The sequence below is a fragment of the Ambystoma mexicanum genome, chromosome 9 (assembly GCF_040938575.1).
Source record: "Ambystoma mexicanum isolate Mex_15411 chromosome 9, UKY_AmexF1_1, whole genome shotgun sequence".
Taxonomy (NCBI): domain Eukaryota; kingdom Metazoa; phylum Chordata; class Amphibia; order Caudata; family Ambystomatidae; genus Ambystoma; species Ambystoma mexicanum.
The window spans coordinates 1,466,384,751-1,466,406,699 of NC_090931.1; the positions used below are offsets into that span (position 1 = coordinate 1,466,384,751).

At 47.6% G+C, this 21,949-nt stretch overlaps 1 protein-coding gene and 1 pseudogene across 2 annotated transcripts in view; one reads left to right on the top strand and one right to left on the bottom strand.

The window, feature by feature from the left end:
• The window catches only part of STK16 (serine/threonine kinase 16), a 250,437-nt gene extending 233,409 nt beyond the window's left edge, over positions 1 to 17,028 (bottom strand). The window contains exon 1 of one of the 2 annotated variants that reach the window (XM_069616907.1): positions 16,667 to 17,028. The gene's annotated coding sequence lies outside the window, so the exon portion shown is untranslated. The remainder of the gene's footprint in view (positions 1 to 16,666) is intronic. The other variant, XM_069616905.1, reaches the window with a different exon arrangement.
• Positions 17,029 to 17,459: 431 nt separating this feature from the next.
• Positions 17,460 to 21,353, top strand: LOC138489230 (apoptotic protease-activating factor 1 pseudogene; annotated as a pseudogene).
• Positions 21,354 to 21,949: the final 596 nt, after the last annotated feature.

Consider the following 21,949-nt stretch of genomic DNA (forward strand, 5'->3'; position numbering starts at 1 on the left):
TTCCAATTATCCTTAAAACCCTTAAGGCGTCAGAGCCGTTAGAAGTAGTGTATGTCAAGACCAATGTAGATTAGATTCCTGTAACAATAAAGATCCCCTATCATAATGACATAGTACTTGGTCACTCATATATAGAATTAATTATCTTGTTGAGTGCCAAGAAATTAAAATATACTGTCCCCTCCCAAGTACTTACTGATTCAATGTGGTGTCCGGTCAGGAATCACGCCGGCGGTCCACGTGCATTTTGCTCGAGGCCACCATTTTCTTTGCTGTTAAATAGCGGGTGACGTCCACATCGTAAGGCAAGGACATCACCTCCATGAACCATGCGCAAAGCATGTTGGAACTCGTACTTCCCAAAAGATAACCCAGTCAATGAATGGTGACCCTTTCCCTCAGTCAAAAATACTACAAAAAGGTATTGGATTTATCCATTTAAATGCAAGCAGGCAATGTTGGTGCATGGTCTAACCCATTCAATTTCGCATAATTCACGAATGAAAAATCTTACCGAAAGTCTCCTTTTCATGGAGGTGATGTCATCGCGTTACGATGCTGATGTCACCTGCTATTTAACAACAAAAAACACAGGAGCTGTGCAGAGCTGAGTGAAGTGAACCGGCGTGCAACCTGGACTTGGCGAGGCAGAGCAGAGTGAGTGAGCAGGCAGCAAGACAGAGCAGAAGGGGCCGCGAGAGGACCAGAGGCGAAGCAACTGCTTCGCAGGGTCGGAACGCTCACCTGCCCAGAGAGGGCTGCACCTCCCGCGGAGACAAGGCTGGCAAGTGTACCCAAAGCTGTGTAACAAGTGGGAAAGGCAGCTGGATCTCCGCAGCGAACAAGCAGCAGAAGCCGCATTAAGGAGGAGGGTCATATACAGATAAAAGAATACCGAAAAGACTGTTGAACCTGCAAGACACCAGTGGGAACAATGGGTGGTCTAGAAGGGGTCATGCTCTACGCTAAGAGTCTAATGCATGAAGGCAACATACAGAAAGACTGTTGATGTGTTTTGAGAGACCCGAAATCGAATGAAGCAGAAGTGCAAGAAGGAACCTTGAGTTAATGTGTGCGAGTTCCAAAAGCATCCTTTTGAATATCAAACAAACTGAAAGCATAATTGAACACCATACGGAATTGAAGCAACATGATAGTTTGATTGAATAAGCATTTCTGAATTCCGCACAGAGATAAAGCAAACAAAGAGAATGTTTTGAAAGGAACAAAAGCAACGTGGTGCTGGTGGCAAATACCACAAAGCAAGTTGAATGAAATACAAGTGTTGGCAAAGCAAGTAAAATCCCAAGAAGGGTGTGAGAAGAGAAACAAGTATCACCAGCATAATCAAGTAGTGTCACACCTCGGCGGAGAGTTCCACCGCCGCAGACCCATATGGCACTTGCCAAAAGACATGCGTCTATCAAGCCTGGTAAACATACATTTTACAGCTGTTCATCAAAACATACGCCGTTTCTGTGCTGCTCCGTTTCTCCGGCACTGGAGGTTGCCATGGAAACAGACTACAGTGCCTGGAGGTTGCTGAAAGAGTTCGGATTCCGCAGTGGCTCGCTGTGACACGTGTTCGCTATCACCAATGAACGCTCAGAGCCTTGTTTCAACTCATGACTCATAAGCCTCCTCAACACGCTGAACGCTAGCTCCCGGCTTGAAGTTCTGTCTTCTACTCTGTGTGCCTTACCTCTTTTTGGATCTCTGTGTACCAAACCGCTTTGCTTACACGGACTGCTCCTGCTACGCGTCTTGATCGACCTGCTAATCTTGTGTACTGAACCAAGCTTTGCATACGGACTGCTCCTGCTACGTGTCTTGATCCATCTGCTTCTCCTGTGTACCGAACCCCGCCTTGCATACAGACTGCTCCTGCGACTTCCTGGTCTGTATAACACTCCCGTGTACCAAATTCTGCCTTCTCTACATGGACACTGTTTACTGAACTTGTTTTCAAGAACTGCCTCTTTCCAAACTATTGGATCCCTTTGGAATCTCTGTGGATTGACTTTGTCTTGGTTTGCCCGGATTGCTTTGTCTTAGTGTGCACATGAGGACGCCCTGCTGCCAGTGCACCTACCCAATCCTAGTGTGCCCCTCGGGTCTAGTCCACCTGTACTAACCTTCCGTTTTTTTTTATTTTCTCCTGATGTTGTTGTTTGGCCAACTTTCAACACCATTACGCAATACTCACTTGCTATAAGGTTAAGACCTCCCTGTTTACACATCGTTGCCTGTATTGCTTCTGTATTCTACAGGAACACTAGCAAATCTCCTTTTACTTTTGTAGGGTTAATATCACGCCAGTTAACATCCACTAGCAGGGAGGGGAACAGTTGGCAAAGGTGGATATATAGCAGTGTTAATTGTTATACAGACTTTCCTATCTACAACATATTGACCTGGGAATTCTTTTCTTTCCAGCTGGTTCTGTGGTGGTGTATCATTCCCGCTCTTTTAGGTGATCGGTTTCTCCGCCTGTCTGTTATCAGTTCAGCAGTGAGACATATCATAGAGAAGAGTTTCCCTTTGACAGGAGGCTCAGGTTTTACTACCTGGGCTTTACAATCAATCAGGAAGACTCCTCTCTCCTTGCCTCACCCATTCACTGGATTGGCGAGTAACAAGTAGTGAAGGGTGAGCAAGCTTCCGATACAAAAAGTACTTTTCCCTGTCAAGGGAAAGCAGTGGACAACTGTTGCAAAAGCTGATCAAAGGGGGTATCGTTTGCGTGATCTGAGATGGGTGGACTGTGTGGTCCGTCAACTGCGCCTAGACCGAGGGCCTGGCATGGAGAGCAAATGAAAGGAGGAATCAAGAGTTTAAACCTTGTTTTGTTTGAACTATGAGTCTTGAACTTGGGGAAGAGAACCCCAATATGTTTGTGGAACTGTCCTGAACCTGGAAAAGGGAGCTGAAAGTAAGCCAGGAGCAAGACGCAGCTCAGAACTTTGCTTGGAACACCATTTGTTTTATTGCTGACATCCCTACACATTCTTTAGCTTTAGCTCTGAGGACAAGTATAGGTTTTGGACAGACTTTTACGTTGAACTCTGACTCAGACTGTCCTTAATTCCCTTAGGTGGGGAAATCCCTCCTTATCTTAGGGCAAGTTAGGCCTACATCCATCCTTATTTTGAAGTTAAATAAAGTGAGTTTGATTGAATCCGTTTGTCTTGCTTCATGATGCCTTCACAGGCTGTGCCTGTGTCCCGAGAGGTGATGCAAGGTATACTTAATTTAAACTCGGGTGGAGTTCATCTTCAAAGTCTTTTACCTAGGTCTGACGCGATTGACTGGCCTCGCCAGTTGTGGTCTCCCTAGATTGAGAGCCTGAGCATGGGAGAGGGGCCCGTAGGGATGGGGGAGTAATGTGCGTTTGTCTGGGGATGAGGGTGGGGTGCCGAAATTATCACAGTGTGCTGCCAGCATCCATGGAGGTTTAGGTGGATAGGTGTGTTGTCGGTTTTGGGTCAGTGTTTCTGTCTGCATAATAACAGTATAGACTGTGAGAAGGTTCCGGGGGGGGGGGGACCGAGCCAGGTTTTGAGGGCCTTTCTGAATGCAGGCGATTATCAATGTTGCAGATCTGCAGGTGCAGAGAGTGCCAGTTGATTGGTGCTTAGACGGAGAAGGAGAATCCACCCAGTCTGTTGCCATTGTAGTGTGGGACAACTAGGAGAGATGGTGTGCTGGATCCGAGTGTCCTTGAGGGGTGGTAGCGGGCGAGTTTATCTTGGAGGAATTCCAGGCCGGTGTTGTGGATGGCACAGTGAGTGATGCACATGGCTTTAAAAGTAGTGCGTCAACAAATAGGGAGCCAATGGAGGACTCCTAGTGTGTTCTCTGGGAGGGAGGCTAATGAGAAAGCGGGTCGGAGCGTTTTGTATTGTTTGCAGTTTCCTTAGTTGAAACACTGATCCACGTAGATAGGGCCAGTTTGCATAGTATAAGCGGGAGAAGATGATGGCAGAGAAGCGGCGAGGATAGGTGGGGTATGGGAAGATATGCCCGAGGGTGTGCAGGTGGAAGAGGCAGGTTCTGATACAGAGTTGATGTGTTTGGAGAAGAATAAGTCTGTGTCCAGTGTGTATCTAAGGTTTTTCACCGAGATGGAGGTTGCCGGGGTGGGGCCCAGAGAGTGGGGCCAGGGAATAGGTTGGGGAAGGAGCGCCGTTTTCCAGCAGACAAGGATTTCTGTCTTCCCAGGGTTGAGGTTGAGGATGAGGTGATTGGTCATCATCCAGTAGTCAATGTCAGAGAGGCATGATGACAGATCTAGAGAGTTGGAGCCTGGCGATTTTTACATTTTAAGGATGATCTGGGTATCGTCTGCATAGTTGTAGCAGCTGAGATTGTGGGCGCGGAGAGTGGTTTCAGCTAGATGTTGAAGAGGGGTGATAGGGATGCTCCCTGTGGGACCCCTTTTGGTACTGATCGGGAGGTAGAGGAGAAAGCGTGGAAGAGCATGATCTGCGAGTGATTAGAGATGAAAGAGGAGATCCAAGAGAGGGCAGTGTCTTGGGAGTGTAGCCTTGCTAGGAGAATGGCGTGGTTAAGTATCGAAGGAGGCAGAGAGGTCAGGGAGTACAGCACATCCTTACGCGTCGCTGCTCTTTTTAGGCCATCCCAAACTAACACTAGGGAGGGCTCGGTTCCTCAGAGTGGTCTCAAGCCTGATTGGGAGGGTTGAAGGAGGTTGTTGCCCATTACGCTTGCCTTGTCGCTGCAGGAGCGCCTGGAGCCTCGGTACTGTACTGATGCCTCAGCTGGGACGTGGGTTGGATAGCAGTGCCTGCGTGTCAGCTCCTGGCGTGCGAGAACAGGTATTAGGGTATGCACCATCTTGTTCCTTCCCTCCTCCCTGTTTTACCCGTACGATTTGCTGGTGGCTACTTTGCTGTTAGCTTGATGTTTGGTTAGTACGAGCGCTGCTTTCCCTTGTTTCGGCAGCGTTCTGGGGCTTGTTGACTTGCCTGCTATAACACGTGTTGCTTTCTCTTTCAGGTGTTCGTGGAGCCTTGAGCGGGTCCTGGGTTTCGGAACGAAGATCCGATCAGAAGCGGAGATAAGGCTTCTGGGAATGTTCCTGATTTAGGGAGTAGTTAAGGATTTGGCGTGCGATACGGCCTGCACAGGTTGAGGCTAGGGTGTTTTTGAGGAGGGTGGGCGGTGTAAGGGAGGCATGGTATCACAAGTATGACAAGAGCTACAAGTTTCAAAACCTTTATTAATTTCTTGGGGTTTGGAAAAACTACTTTGCCCTATAGCTATGATGGGAGTGTTCTCTACCATCAAATAATAAAGAAAACACAGTCCTAGTCAGTCGATGTCAAATCAGAAATGTCCTATACTAACAAACCCTAATGCCTGACCGATCTCTTATACAAAAAGTGTGCAAACGGGAACGTGTATGCAAGGGAAAGTCAGTGTTATAACATAAAGGATCATGGTGGCCGAGTCAGCTCTCCTCCCCACGTTGGACAGCACAGGGTAAGGCGGCCCCCGTAAACAAGATGACACACTCTGGCTCAGGTTATCAAACAAAGGCAGTTCAAAACGTGGGTCGAGGACTGCTTGGCCTTCTTATTCCAGTTTTCCAAAAGTTCTTTCACAGTTCAACAAAAGTTTACGGAGGTCTCCCTCCGTCGGGCTCGGACCTCTCAACCTAAAGTACCTGATTCCACATAGATCTCCCTCCGTCGGGCTTTGACCTCACAATCACAGCACTTGCAGGGGTTCCCTTCCCCAAGTTTCATTCACATTGGTTAGGGGTTGCCTTCCCCTAATGTATTTCATATTCCAAGTCTCCCCACGGTCGAGCTCAGAGCTTTCACTGATTTCGAAGACTTTCGAATGTGCGAGGCTTTTTCCATAGACCTCTGAAGGACCACTTCGACTTTCACTTTAACTCTCTCTTATGGTATTGGCCCAGTGTCTCTTGGTCTTGGAAATTCCACAACACAATCATAAACGTTCAAGAAATCCTTCTCTTGTGGAGCGTGGCCAGCAGGCGTGCGATGAGGACGTGATTCCCCATTGCTCCCTGGCCGTCAGCTTAATCCTGCTACTATCCTGACAATCGATGTTCTGAAACCCAAGAAAATAGCTTCCACAAGCGGCGGAACTCTTTGGCAACGGACCGCTGCACTGTGAACTGAAACCGGTGTGCACTTCCAGAGATATGTGCGAGGAAAATTAGAGGCGGCTGACTAAGCGTCCCGAACAAGATGGCCACCGAGACTGTGACCTGAGCGGGAGGGACGCAGTACGGCATCGGCTCCACTGACCCAGGCGTCCTGTGAAAGCGGCTGTCACCCCAGCACTACGGTGAAATCGCAGAGAGCCAGCACCAACTCCAGCGCTGCACAACGCTGTGAACGGATGGTGTGAAAGCCCACAAAAGCGAAAGGACATTGGCGCCCCCGGCACCACTCCACTCCACTCCGCATTGGAGCGGCTCTGCTGAAAATGCTGAGGTGTCCCCTCTGATGTAGAATCTCTGGCTGTTGCAGAAACAGTGAAAGGCACGGCCTGTGCCCCCTCCGGACGGAGGATACGAACACCCCAGAGAACCTGTGCCACCTCCCGCCCGAGCGATCCAGGAGGTAAACACATAGAAAGCTACAGCCCACAACTGCGGATGCCTGGGAACGGCGCGACTGGGGACACCAAAAGGACCTTGGATTCCCCCCCCACCCACGAGCACTCCAGCTGCAGGAGATCCGGACCTCCGGCGATATATGCAGCGTCCGCAATAGAGAGCGGTTTGGAGCTGCCAAATTACACACACTTCTTTACCAAAAATAAGGTACAGGAACCGCACTACCAGGCACTTAAGATACGCAGTAGCGACATTCCCGGACTCCAACCACCCACACTAGGACTCGGTAAGCGATCTGCACCCTATATACCACGTGCAACTGAAACGGAAGGTGAGATACCTATACTGCCTATATGATTGTATAAAGAGGGGTGTGAATCATACGATGCCCCCATAACTCATCAGGCCAACGCATCGGGTTCCCGGTACAGAGGTACTGTGGCTCAAAGCTATGGGCACAGGACGAACCCAATGGAACAACCACCCTGGTAATAGATCCCCGTCTGCCATCACACGCAGGAATAGACGCGGCCTGCTTGTTTGCAATTGCTTGTGGGCCTGAACTATCAACGCAGGCAGCCTTCTGTTAAGAGACAGGCCTCTCACCAACTGGTGCGCCACCCTGGATGGCACGCACAGCAGAAACTACACAACTTTAGTGAGCAAAACATCCTGTCAGCATCAGCTCTAAACGCACTATCTCAGGAGGCATCCAAAATGAACATGTCTCCCATTAAAAGAGGCACTTGAGATATTGGCTTGCTAGACTTGGTGCCAAGCGGCCCTAATCCTTCACTGTATGAGTCCGGCATATGCATTTGAACCAGGATCAACAAAACACCCCCCCCCGGGCGCTAACTGAACAAAGCTTCAGTGAAACGAGATGAAAGGATGTGACGGCAGAAGCGAGATCTTAGCGGCTTTAAGGGAAGAAATCACGAAAAAGACAAGCAAAAAAAAAACCGCATAAGACACTGAAAGAACAGAAGCGAAGTTACAGACTATAAATGCACTTCCCTGGCGAGGCAGAACCCAAGACTTGTGGCTCTAACGTCACTACAGAACCGCAACCAAGCGCTTAAAGGCAGCTCCGAATGGCAAACGATGGCCAATGCATCTGCAAAAGCAAAACAAAGTCTCCAATGATCTGCCTGGCTAATCTACAAGAGATCCTGGATTAAACTGCGGCCACTGGAAGGTGCCTTGCCTAACTGCTGTGCCCAGAGTGAGCACCATACTGACCTGCACGGCTGCATAACCACAGACTAAGTGAGTAAGAGGCAACTACAAATCATCTCGAACTTGAACGCCATGGGTAAAGAGAGCAAAGAATGCGACAACGCAGAGCAAAATGGAACAGTATGCAACCTCTACCCAAGTTCCCCCGCCCGAGCAGGTCAAATCTAGCGACCCCCTGGAATGGCGGAATAGGGTATATCCCTTAGGGATGTTATGAACGCTATCACCAATTCAAGGACCTCAATGGAGAAAAAAAAATGGCATAAGTACAGAGGTATCCCTATTGCGCCATGACCTGCAGAAACTAACAGGCCGCACGGGTGAGGCTGAGGGCCGCATATCAGAAACGGGAGGATGGCCTGAGAACTGTAAACCACCAAATGACTGGAGCGCTGGCACGCCTCAAGGACCTGGAAGAACGAGTGGAAGAGGGAGAATGAAGAGCAAGACGGAACAATATCCAGATTCTTGGACTGCCCGAAAAATCCAAAGGTCCAAGCATGAGGCATCTAGAACAATGGCTTGCAGATCTATTTGCACCCAAGTCCCTATCAAAATTCTTCTCGGTTGAACGTGCTCACCGCATACCAACAGGCAGGCAAATCCCGGAGCTCCCCCATGCAAAGTGATAGCAAAGCTGCTGAACTATAGAGATCGAGACACCGTACTACAGATGGCCAGAACCAAGGGCAACATACAACTTACAACGCCTCAAAAAAAATCGCCTTTTCCCCCCCAGACTTCACCAGGGAGGTACAGAAAGCAAGGCAATCATTTGATCCACTCAAAAACGCCTCCAAGCCATCAACATAAAATACGGACTCTTGTTCCCTGCACAACTACAAATACTCCACAATGCCACGACTGTGCACTTCACAGACCCCAGAGCAGCATGGAACTGGGCAGAAAGAAACCTAGAAGGCGACTGGAGACCGAACCGGAGGTGAGACACCAGCAGAAACAGGCCACAACCAGAGAGAGAGCACCACCCAAGCGCCCGCAACAAGAAATAGAACCACTGCCAAACGGAGGCAATGACTGAAGCGAAAGAGATAACACTCATACAAGTTGATATGTGACGTGGAACAAAGCAATGCCACTCAATTGGTCTACCAGCGCTGCTGCAGAACCCGTTTTCAAAACAGCCGGCGGCCCCAGACTGCACAAACCCCCAATACAGTCACTCCGTGAATAAAATAGGTAACACCCCTGGCTACCTAGAGCATAGAGATATTTGCAGACTTGGCTGTATGGAATGTAGAGTACTCATTTGTTTGTTTTTTTGACTTTAGTTAATTGAGCAACAGATGCTTCAGTTTGGGTTGGAGTATGGGGAGGAGGGACTTGTTAAAGTATGCATAAGTCAATTGTCAGCACAAGACAAGTGATACATGGGTACACAAGATCAAAGGAAAATGGAATATTTCCCACCGAAGATGTGACATGCTATAAATATGCGCTTAAATGACATATGATGGCTCAGGCTGGGCATAATACAAACAATTACGGCTCCTAACGTGGAACGTAAATGGTCTGCGTAATAGTATTAAGAGGAGGTTGGTGACACAATTCCTATACAGACACCCCAGACATAGCGTTCCTCAAAGAAACACACCTGGCGGGTACAACATGCCACCTTTTTAAGAGAACGAATTACCGTATAGCGGTACACGCAGGATTCTCTATGGGATCGAGAGGCGTACTAATACTATTGCACAAAAATATTCCCTTTGAGATCTCCAATGTAATCCAAGACACAGGGGGGAGATTTGTGTGTGTGTGTATATATATATATATATATATATATATATATATATATATACACGGCACACTATGGAATCAGACCTTTGCCATTCTAGCAATCTATTCACCCCCAACACTTATGTCCACCTTATTATTAGAGGATATTACACCCATCCTAGCTAATAACGTAGCGGTCAACTGGATAGTCAGAGGGGACTTCAACAAGGTCTTGAATGTAGAAAATGACTGAACGCATATGAGAGCTAGGAACCCTGAGATACCCACTAAGCTGGCTGCTTTTACCTCAGAACTAGGGCTGAGCGACGTTTGGCGCGTCCTCCATCCTACAGAGAGCAAATATTAGTTCCATTTGGGAGCACATGCATCACTCTCTAGGCTGGACTATTTCTTCCTCCCTGTGGCAAATATACATAAGGCAACAGAGGCCACCCTGCTCCCCCGAGGCATTTCAGACCTCTCCCCATTACTGATACTTCTAGAAACAGAAAGACCCCGTCCCCACCAACCTGGCGATTAAACAATTACTATTTGGTCTTTCCTGACCTGGTGGAGAAAATCCAAATCGGCCGCTTCCCTATATCTTGAGTTGAATCAAGGCTCAACAGATATTCCTGTGATGCTATGGGAGGCCTACAAGGCATTTCTAAGGGGTGAGATCCTTGGTTGGACAGCAGCACATATGAAAGCACATAGGCAAGATGTGGAGGTTGCTGAAATTGAAGTGCGGCGAGCTGAAACATTGTACACAAACACGACCTCACCTGAGAACAATAGAACCCTAATACTGGCACAAAAGAAATTACAGAACATAACATTGAATTACGCAAAGCAAGCTCACAGAGCAACGCATGCTAGGCTATATGAGACGTGCGACAAGGCTGGCAAATTGCTAGCATGGTTAGAGAAGAGGGACGAAGGGCATCGGCAGGTCAGTGTCATGACCCTTGCCCCTGGCCCTCACTGGCAAGTCAGCCTTCCAGTTAGGGCCAGGTCAAAGGCCTTAAACCCTCATCCAAGACTCTCTTGGAGTCAGTCCTGGCGCCTTTGGTGCCAGGCTCATAACCATCATGAAGACCAACATTAGAATGGGACTATTTACTTGGAACTATTTAACTTGGGGGGGAGGGAGGGGTTCAGCCAACATGGAGGCACACACATGGCTCAGTTACAAGGAACTGAGCTATGCGGTCTAATCTTTTGGGTGTGGCAGGCCTGGGACTACTTTACCTGGACTACTTTACCTGAGACTATTTAAACTACACCCAAACAGCAGAACATGCTTTGCGTTATTCTGCTGTGGGCAGCGTAACGCTCACCGTGTCCAGTTCTTTGATGCCAGCTTACCTGAAACCAAGGACCTGCAGAGAGAGAAAGAACACTACAAAACTTACCTGGAACAGTATCCTGTCTTCAATCCACCGCTGACTTCAGTTCCACTCACCTGAAGGTACAAACTCCATCATCCGGCACTGCATGCATCCTGGAATACCATAACCTGGAAAGAGGAGAAAGAAAGACAGCATTAGTAAGCGTTTACTCACGTTTCCTCCCGAATGAAGAAAGCCACACAATTCTTACGTGGGTAGTCATCTCCTGGTCAGTATCATTGCTGGAGCATTACGGCGCTCGGCGAGGAACATCGCAACCTGCAAGGAGAGAAAAGACACAGGTTAGAAATATAAAAAGGTGAAACAGCGCCGCGCATCGCGCATTACTCACCAGGCAGCATCGCGCACACCGCGCTTTCGCCTACCGGCCCATGCTCATCTTCAAACTGCATGACAACACCAAAATACCTTTCCATACCTAAAAGGAAAGAAGCAAGACATTATTATTCAAACTAAGAGGAACATAAGAACTGCATATAAAGACTGTAAAGCAGCAAACCTACGGAGTCGCAGCAAGCCTGGATTCCCATGGGAGCTTGCACTAGTGAAGTAACTTGGTCGCTGCTCACCCCCCACATCTATGCGCCCCTGCCACGAGGAGCAGGACGGAGAATCCACCTTCTACAATATTAAGGTGAGGAGAAGGCCCATGGGGGAGGAAGGAGTGGAGGCCAAGGGAGGTGGGAAAACAAAGACAATCTGGTATTGAATCCAGCTCTACTATATTGCAGACCCATCTTTAACCAGAGGCCTTACCAAGGGACCGGGAGAGGGTTTGAGAGTGCAAATCATCCAACCAGGGCTGGGTGGCGTCCCCGTGGATACCAGGTGAGCGTAACAGTGTCATGAACCGTCATCTACGTCCTTTCTGGACCTCCTGGTCCCTGACTCGCAGGGGATTGCATGCAGTTATCCTTCCAACATGGCCACCCGGAACAGAATGCGCCGGATCAGTCTATGCGTTCCACGCTGCTCATCCTACAAAGGAGACACGCCCCGCGGCTCTGCGCATCTCAACGCTACCGCTACCTGTAGTCGGACGTGCTTAGCCGGAGTTCGATCGGGCGCTCGCTTGATTCCTTGTTCCCAGTCCCTTGAATTCCCTCCTGTTCCTTTTCCTCCCCAATCTCCTGGAAAAACCTTCCGCGCTCGATTCACGGTCCTCCGTGCCTCCGAGCGTACCTTAATTACTTCCTGGAATTACCCTGGACTTTTGGAACGCTCCTGGAAACTGAACCGCTACTCTCACGCTGGACGCCGAAGATCAGCGTTCTGGTCTATACAAATCCCGGACCGTAAAGAAGAAGAAATCCCAGAAGGTCGCAAGTACACAACAGAAACAGGTGAGAAGGGGAGAGACTTGTGACAAACAGTCATGTACATTACCACCAAAGCTGCAGAGCAGGCTTCAACTGACCAAGAAATCGCAGAGAGTTTCGCGACCTACTATGAAAAGCTGTACTGCGCCCCTATGAGCCCTATCGATACCACTATGTTAGAAGAAATCACTCTGCCATGCTTAAATGAGGTGCAAAAAAATGCCTCTCAAAGCAGATATTACAGAAGAGGAACTGTTGGCAGCTCTATCAAAACTCCAAACTGGGAAAACACCGGGCCCGAATGGGTACCCAATAAAGATGCGGAAAAAGATAGGAAGTAGTGAGGTGGCGCCACACATGCTCAACATATTCCTTCACTCCAAAGAGCTGGGAAATCTCCCTCCGGACTTGAGAAAGGCCAGCATTGTAGTGATCCCCAAAGCAGGTAAACCCTCAGATAAGTAGCTCCTACAGGCCAATCTCCCTTATAAACGGCGAGGCCAAAATCCTAGCAAAATGTTCTTGCCAACAGACTGCAAGATGTGATAACATCTCTCATCCACCCAGACCAATGTGGCTTTATGCCCAAAAGGTCCACCTGGATGAATATACATAGGCTCTACTTAGCCATTGAGAGAGCACACAAGGGTCTGGCTCCAAAGGCGACATTCATGCCCTGGACACCTGAGAAAGAGATCCCCAGGGACTAGTAAATGAGACACCCTTTGGGTTCTCAAGGCGAGCAAGGATCTTCAGGGGATCCTGACGGGCAACTTTGTGCTAGGAGCGAGAGGAACTCCTGGTGTGAGATGGGAGAGAAAGAAATAAAGGTTTGTACCAGGAGGGAGTTTGGATGGGGAGTGGGCGGGTAATGAGCAGGGGCATTATTTCTAATTTAGAGATGATGACAGAGTGTCTGTCGATAGCAATGTTGTGGAAATGTTCTGATAAGGCAACACATAGGGATTGGGAGTTGGGTGGAGGTGTTAGAGCAGCCTGGAGAATTTAATTCAGAAATTATTCTATGCAGTTAGTTCCTTGCTAGGGTAGCGAGAGTTCAGGATTTTGTTCCCACAGAAAGCCATTTACTGGAATCGGTCCACTCATTTAACGATCTGGGGTTGACTCTTTCCAAGAATTTTAAATGGGTTCAACAAATTGAAAAGAGCACCATGACCAGCTTGCGGCATTGTGGCTTAATTGCAAGCATTGCCTCTCGCCTGGAAGGTAATGTAGCTTCAGTCCCTCTTAAGATCTCTAAGGCCCAGGAGATTCAAGTCGTGTTATACAGCGCTGAATTGTGGGGCTAAACTCCTTGTCCCTCTATCCAGATAGCAGAGAATACCAGAGTTCGAAATTGAAGGGAGCTGGAGGCCATTTAGCTCCTGCTTCTAGCATAGTACAGCCTGATTGGCTTGAAGCCAACAGCTACCAGGAGATACTTTTGGCTCCTAGGACGGTGCCTCTCGCAATCCTCACCTGAAGATGGCGAATCGTCCTCCTTTAGTGTGGTCTTGTTCTTCTTTACCTTGACCTTGTCCCGAAGCCGGTCCTTGTAGAGATAGGCCCTGCTAGAGTGGATAGGCCATATCCACTCCGATCTCCCGAGTTTACAATACGGAAGCCGGCTGTGGCGGCTGTGTCCAGGAAGTGAGGGAAAAGTGCTATGGCATAAAAACCCTTGTGGAATGGTAAGTCGGTGGTAGTTGGATCTTCCGACTTGCAGCCAATCTGTAAGGGCTGTATGGTATTCTCCTTGACTCAGTGCGTAATTGCAGAGTGAAAACACCAGTGAGCAAGGAATGCAGGACTATGAGATGGTAGAAAAGAATCCCTAGTAGGGAACCTAGTGAGGTAGGTGAGCAATAGAAGGAGTGAGTCCACAAGAGAAATATCAGTCCGGGGGCAGAAGGAAATAAGGAGAAATATCTCAAGGTGAGTTGCCCATAGGAATCAGAGCTGGAGTAGCAGGAGAGCAGAAGCAGTATGTCAAGAGAGACAAGACTGCTATTAAAGTAACACAGATCCTTGAGAAAGCTACACCGAGAGTGCAGCTCAAAAGGGAACCTCCAATGTGAGGACACAGGCAGGACAAGCAGCGGAAAGGCTTTTAAGGAACGGCTGACGGGAAAGGGGGCTAGGAAGGAATGCGGTGCGAGAGCCGAGAGGAGGAGCGGAACGCTCCTGTGAAGCAGGAAATGAATAGGTGGAACCAGAAACGCTACAAGGTAGCGCGAAAGTAGCTGAATGAGCAATAAAAGCTAAATAAATGGAGACAATGAATTTAGCATCTTACCCGTGGGCCAGCATATCAGGAGAGGCGCAATGCACCCTAACCAAGGAAACATCCGGCTTTAAGCCGTCTCTCTTTCCTGGTGGTGGCCATCTTGAGAACAACTAGATCGTCCCTACCAGAAACATAGTGGCACCTTCTTATGTGACTCGTTCTGGAAAAGAAACCGCTGGGTCCTCGGCACCAGCGCTGCCACAATGAAAATGTGCCATTAACTTTGAGTATTTGAGAATGTTAATAAAAAATAATTAGAACACATCTAATACAAACGTAAACACAATGGTTCATATAAATGGACAAAATGTTCACAGGGCATCTCTGGTAGCTCCTGATTCCCTTGCGATAGCTACTGTTTACTTAGTGATGCCCAACACCCAGGAGCTGGTTTTAGCCCTGCTCATTGAATCTCAATTTACTCGGAGGCGCTTGCATTGTATAGAGAAGGAATTGAGGAGGGGCTGCATAGATGTGAGGGAAGCATCCAGATCAGTGTGCAGGAGGGGAAGGGACGCAGTTTAGATTACAAGACTTGAGAGATAAAAAGAGGAGATTCAGAAGAAAGCATAGGAAGAGGGAGGTTAAAGTCACCAAGAAGAAAAAAGGGGAAGGAGGAGAGAAGAAGAAAAGATAGAGAGTCAAAAAGGTCAACAGAGTGAGTGGATGGACCACGGGGTCTGTTGATAGTCAAAAATGAGACAGGTAAGGGTTTGGGGGGAAAAAAAAGAGAAAATTAAACTAATGACGGGAAAAAAGGAAGGCCAGGATGAAGGAGGAACAGAGGTCCAAGAAGAATGGAAGAGGAACCCAGTCATGCCACCCCAACGAGATGCTAGGGGGTATGAGAACATGGATAGCAGAGGTGTTATCAGGTCCCAGTAAAACAAAGAAATTGCAGATTAAGACGAATGAAAAGATCAAGTTGATAGAGCGGGTGTAAAGACAGTGATTGATAGTGGAAGAAATATTGGTGGAAACAGGTGGGTAAGGGTCACAAGAGGAAGTTGCAGTCCTCAGCCACAACCTGCGTTAGTTATTTATGCAATGCTTATTGGATACATGGACCCAGATTATTTATTTATGCAATGTCAGATACCTGCATCCGACAAACATTGTATAACTACATATACAGGTATCCGACAAACATTGCATGAAGAAATAAATACCCCTATTTACATTGAAACTATCGGACAGAGCTGCATCAGGGGAGACCACGCAAACCGAGCGCCTCAACTCAGGATAGAGACGCAAACTAACCAACCCTACTAACAATTTCCCTTTCTGCATACACCTCTCAAACGCCAAACCAAACACAACCAAACCTACAGCACAACAAACCGCACAAACTTCACTACAGTGCAACAACGAAACAAAAACACACATAGTCGTGCACAACAGTACACAAAGTCTATCGGCCGCAAACACCCCAGGCCCAGCCAACAGACCCACCAGGCTGAGGCTGCCAACAGCACATCACTGCTCTCTTGCACTTTTCCTGCTTCATCCCCACTACCTCATCCTCCCCTCCTTTTTCAGAACCGCCAGAGCGCCAGGGGACCACTCCGGTGGTGATAGTGCGCGGTACAAATGTCCTTTAACATTAACAATGCAGCCACCCAACTGCTTTCAAAGGGGAGCTGCAAAAGCTGTTCTGGGTGTGGTTCAAGAAAAGAAAACGTTGCTTATGCGGAACAGAAATCACCCTGTTTGAATAGTACCAAAGGGAAGTGTGGGGTTATAAAATGGGATGCAAATTGTGTATTTCAAGGAATATTTACTCAGCAACACTGGTCAAAACTATTACACGCACAGTGATATAAATCATCATTAGTGCCATGTAAGTAAAGTGGAGTTGATATATCGTTTGGAAAAGAAGCAGCTGCAGCATGAAAGAAAAAGCACCGTTTAAAACTATTTTGGACATTTCCTTTGATCGGAGGTCAACTGCCAGCTCCGCCCCCCTAAACACCGCCCCAAACTCCGCCCCTACTCCGGCCCTTGTGGGATCACCCACCAATTATTTGCCATTTCCACCACTGGTTATACTTACCAAGACTCCTAATCAAAGATGGCCACCACACGACTGTTTCAGGGGGGCAGGGGGCGATGTGTAATAGGCACGTTTTCTACTATTCACATTCTACGCTCTCCGCCTTCCCAGGTGCTGCTGGTATCCTCCTTTTCTCCTTTACAGCGTCCCCCTCTCTTCCGAATCGGCCAACACCGTTCTAACTGAAATATCCTCTCAGTTCTGTATTGGACTGGGCAATTTAGGTGACACAATACAGCGGAAGTGAAAGGAGCCAATACGTTATTACGTCGCCACCTCTTTCGAGAAGAGAAACGCAAAAAAACACTAGAGCGGAGCAAACAACTAATGTGCACTGCGCACCAGGAAGGAAAGCCGTCATTAACAGAGACAAAGGACAACAAAAACCCCGAGGGTCGGGCTTCATGTTGCTGGATCGTTACGGTGTGGCGTTCTTTCTTTGCTCGGAAAAGCTGTGGATGAGGCATTGCCCGCGAGAAAAATAGCAAACGAATGAACTACCGTTCCAAAACGTCATCTATATGTTAACCACGTGTCCGTATCATTTGTATGCATTTAAATTTAGTTTTTCTGAATAGTCGTGCTTACAAGACTACTGTCTAATCTTTTAAAACCCACCGACGTTTAGAAGAATTTACGGAACATTCTTTTTTTTAAATATGGTTTTATGTTGGGGTGCATGTTGTGCCTAGCAAGACTTTCATTAAAAGATGGCAGATACTTTATTCATAATAGGAAAGTTACGTGTGTATAATATTTATTTTTCAGGAGGCTCTCGCTTATTCCAAAAGAACGACCCATCGCTGCGTGTGTTTTTGTCTATGTGTTCAACAAAGGCTAGCAAGCAGAGGCAGGATTGGCCCCTTTCTCTCATTGGTCTGCGCATTGCTGCCCTGTGGTTAAGAACACAAGTGCAATGGATGAAAAGACCCGGGGTTTCTTGCTCCAGCAGAGGCAGGCCCTGCAGAGGGACCTCAGGACCCCTTACATTATGGACCACCTAGTCGGTGATGAGGTACTGAGTTTGCAGGAGGAGGAGCGGGTTAGGACCCAGCCCACACAGGCAGCCCAGGCTGCCCATCTCATAGACACTCTTCTCGCCAAGGACTCCCGTGCCTACATCTCCCTCTATAATGCTCTGCTCCAGGAGGGCTATGCACACCTGGCAGCCCTCCTCCAGGATGGCCTCCCCCTCTGGGCAACATCGCAAGACCTCAAGTCTGGTGACCTGGAACCCTCCTGCGTCAAGGATGTTCTACGTGCAGGAGGGGTACCTCAAAGACCTGTGGTGTTCGTGACCAGGCCAGAACTAGTGTATGCCATCCGAAAGAACCTCTACCACCTCCAGAAAGATGCCGGCTGGGTCCTGGTACATGGCATGGCAGGCTGTGGCAAGTCAGTTCTAGCAGCAGAGGCAGTGAGAGACCAGTGTGTCCTAGAAGATTGCTTCCCTGGTGGTGTACACTGGGTGTCTGTTGGGAAGCAGGACAAGGCCGGGCTCTTAATGAAGCTCCAGAACCTCACCTCTAGGCTGAATGAGACCTGCCAGCTTTCACATAGGCAAGCATTCAACATTGAAGAGGCAAGGGACCGCCTCCGCTTGCTTATCATGCTAAGACACCCTCGCTGCCTCATCATTTTGGATGACATTTGGGATCCATGGGTGCTGAAGGCTTTCGATGTTCAATCTCGAGTTCTAATCACAAGTAGAGACAGGGCTGTGCTTAACACCGTGTCTGGAAATACATACCTGGTTCCTATGGAGAGTGGCCTTCCTCATGATAAAGCTTTGGAAGTTTTATCTCTCTTCGTCAACATGAAAATTACGGATCTGCCTGAGCAAGCTCATGAAATTGTAAAGGAATGTAATGGTTCACCACTTGTGGTCTCCTTAACAGGAGCATTACTGAGAGACTTTCCACATCGGTGGGATTACTACCTCAGGCAGCTCCAGTGTAAACAATTTAAAAGAATAAGGAAGTCTTCTTCATACGAATATGAAGCCCTAGATGAAGCTATGTCCATCAGTGTGGATACGCTGCATGAAGATCTCAAAGATTACTATAGAGATCTTTCGGTTCTGAAAAAAGGCGTGAAAGTGCCTGCTCAAGTCCTCTGTGTTTTTTGGGACAAGGAGACTGAAGAGGTGGAAGATCTACTGCAAGAGTTTGTGAACAAATCGTTACTCTTCTGTGATCGAAACGGCAAATCTTTTCTATACTACTTACATGATCTTCAGCTAGACTTTCTCACTGAAAAGTATCGGACTCAGCTGCCGGAACTTCACACCAGTATTGTTAATCAGTACCACAAGCATTACACTAAGGCCCTTTCTACTTCGTTTCTAGAACACTGTACATATTGGTATCATTTCCTAGCATACCATATGTTTAGTGCCAACCTGCACCAAGAACTTTGCTTGCTTCTGTTTTCATTGGATTGGATTAAGGCAAAAACAGAAGCACTCGGGCCGGCTCATCTCATTCATGAATTTGTAGAATATAGAGATGTGCTGGATAAAGAAGACTGCTCTGTTCGTGAACATTTTCAAGAGTTTCTGTCCTTAAATGGGCATCTCCTTGGACAGCGTCCTTTTCCTGATATTATTCAGTTGGGCCTTTGTCAGCCAGCAAGCTCAGCTGTCTATAAACAAGCCAGACTACTTGCCAAGGAGAAACTTGGCATAGGCGCTCTGTATCTAGAATGGATAAACCAAAATAATATTCAGAGCATGTCCTGTTTAGTTGTTCGCCCACATACAGATGCAATTTATCACACTTGCTTTTCCCATTGTGGGCACAAAATAGCTTCTTGCGGTGCTGATAGGACATTGCAGGTATTTAAAACTGCAACAGGAGAGAATCTCTTGGAAGTGAATGCTCATGACTGTGAAGTGCTGTGCTGCGCCTTCTCTTCGAATGACAGCTTGATTGCTACCTGTTCAGCAGATACCAAGGTGAAGATCTGGGATTCTCTGACAGGCCATCTGTTGAAGATCTTTCAAGAACACACAGAGCAAGTTAACTTCTGTCAGTTTACCAAAACAGAATGTGAGCTGCTCCTAGCCACCTGTTCCAATGACTGCCTCGTCAAAGTTTGGACTTTCAGCCAGAATCGGTGTCGTAACACAATGTTTGGACATATGAAGCCCGTTAGCCATTGCATGTTTTCGCCCGATGATCAGTATTTGGCCAGCTGCTCTGCAGACGGGACAGTGATTCTCTGGGGGGTGGTATCGGCTAACGAGCTTAAATCTTTTGATATTAAGAGGTTCCTGAAAAGTCCAGAAGAACATGAAAATGTGGACGTGTTAGTGAAGTGCAGCTCCTGGTCCAGCGATTGTTCTAGGATAATGGTGGCAGCAAAGAACACGCTTCTTATTTTTGATGTTGAAACCAGTGACTTACTAACAGAGATCCAGGTAAGTTCCCACACAACCATCCAGTACTGTGGCTTCTGCCCCAGCAGCCAGTTGGTGGCACTCGCGTTGGCCCACTGTTCCATTGAGCTATGGAACACTGAAACTTCCTTAAAAATGGCAGTGTGTCGTGGACACTTGAGCTGGGTTCACTGTGTGAGTTTTTCTCCAGATGGATCTTTGCTTCTCACCTCCTCAGAAGACCAGACAGTACGTCTGTGGGACACTGGGAAGGTGTGCAAAACGACAGCTTTGGTTTTAAAGCGTGAATTTGACGTGGTGTTCAATAATGATCAGGTCACTGTACTGGCTCCAGACAAAAAAAGACGTTTACTACTTATCAACGGGAGGGATGGCAACATCATCGGCCAGAGTGGAACTCATGAATCCATCATCACTTGCTGTTGCCTTAGTGGAGATCTTCTATTTGCTGCCTTTGGAGCTGAAGATGGAGCTGTGCAGGTTTTGGATCTGGCCAGTGATACAATTCTGAGTGCTAAAAAGGGACATACGCAATCAGTTGTGCACTGTCAGTTTACAGCTGATGGAAGCACTCTTGTATCAAGCTCTGATGATGCCACAATTCAGATTTGGGACTGGCAGACAGGGCACTGCAAAGTACTACAAGGCCACAAGGAAGCTGTGAAGAACTTTAGGCTTTTAGACAACTCGCGCCTGCTTTCTTGGTCCTTTGATGGGACAGTGAAGTTGTGGAATCAACATACTGATACAATTGATAAAGACTTTCTTTGCCACCATGACGCAGTGCTATTTTGCGATATTTCACACAATGCCACCATGTTTGCATCAGCCTCTGCTGACACAAGTGCTAAGGTGTGGAGTTTTGAAAGCTTGTCTCCACTTCATGTACTGCATGGTCACCAGGGCTGTGTGCGATCCTGTCGTTTCTCTGTGGACAGCACGCTGTTAGCGACGGGGGACGATAATGGAGAGATCCGGCTCTGGAGCGTGTCGGAGGGCAGTTTACTTCGTTGCTGTTCCCACGTGACTATAAATGAGAAAGATATAGTGCATGTAGGCTGGGTGACTGATCTGCACTTTTCACCTGACAACACAATGCTTATCTCTGCAGGGGGTTATCTCAAGTGGTGGGATGTCTCCACAGGTAAATCCCTGCAAACATTCTATACACAAGGAACAAGTCTAAAGTCTGTTCATGTTTCTCCCGTGTTCCGATACTTTGTGACAATTGATAACCTTGGTATTCTGTATGTGTTACGAGTATTAGAATAAATTAAGAAAAACATGGACATTGTCAGGAGCATAGTGATACGGATTACTCAGTCTTTTGAGCTGGCACTTGCTAATTTAGAAACAATCTGATTTCTTTATGCGTTTAATGCATATTGTGTGGGATGGCTGTGCTCTCGAGTTTGAAGTCTAGATCCTCGGCTAAACAGCTTTGGTAAATTTGTATTGCTGACCGCATAGTTCTTGACATCTTGCACCACCTTAAGTACTATTGTGTAAGTTGTCACAGGTCATTGGTAGTTGGAAATGTATAAACTAGAGAGAGATGAGACTGATATCAAGCCTCAGCACCCAGCTGTTTATTTTGGTGGCGTAATCTATTGAAAGCTGCCCCTCTGAAGGGTGAGGCGTTTGAGGCTTCACCTGCTACGCCTCGAGGGCATCCTGCCATATGCCAGTACATCACTACCCGGACGCCACCTAATATGTATATATCCTGTAACCAACCTATAAATGCCCCAACTTATCACTGTCTGTAGAGTCTTGTCCCTAGTTCATGTTCACCGACACACCCATACCCGACTGGTACATCTTTCACTGTAACAGTTTTCCATTGTAAGGTACCTTCTTGCAGGAATGCCCTTTTGAACGTT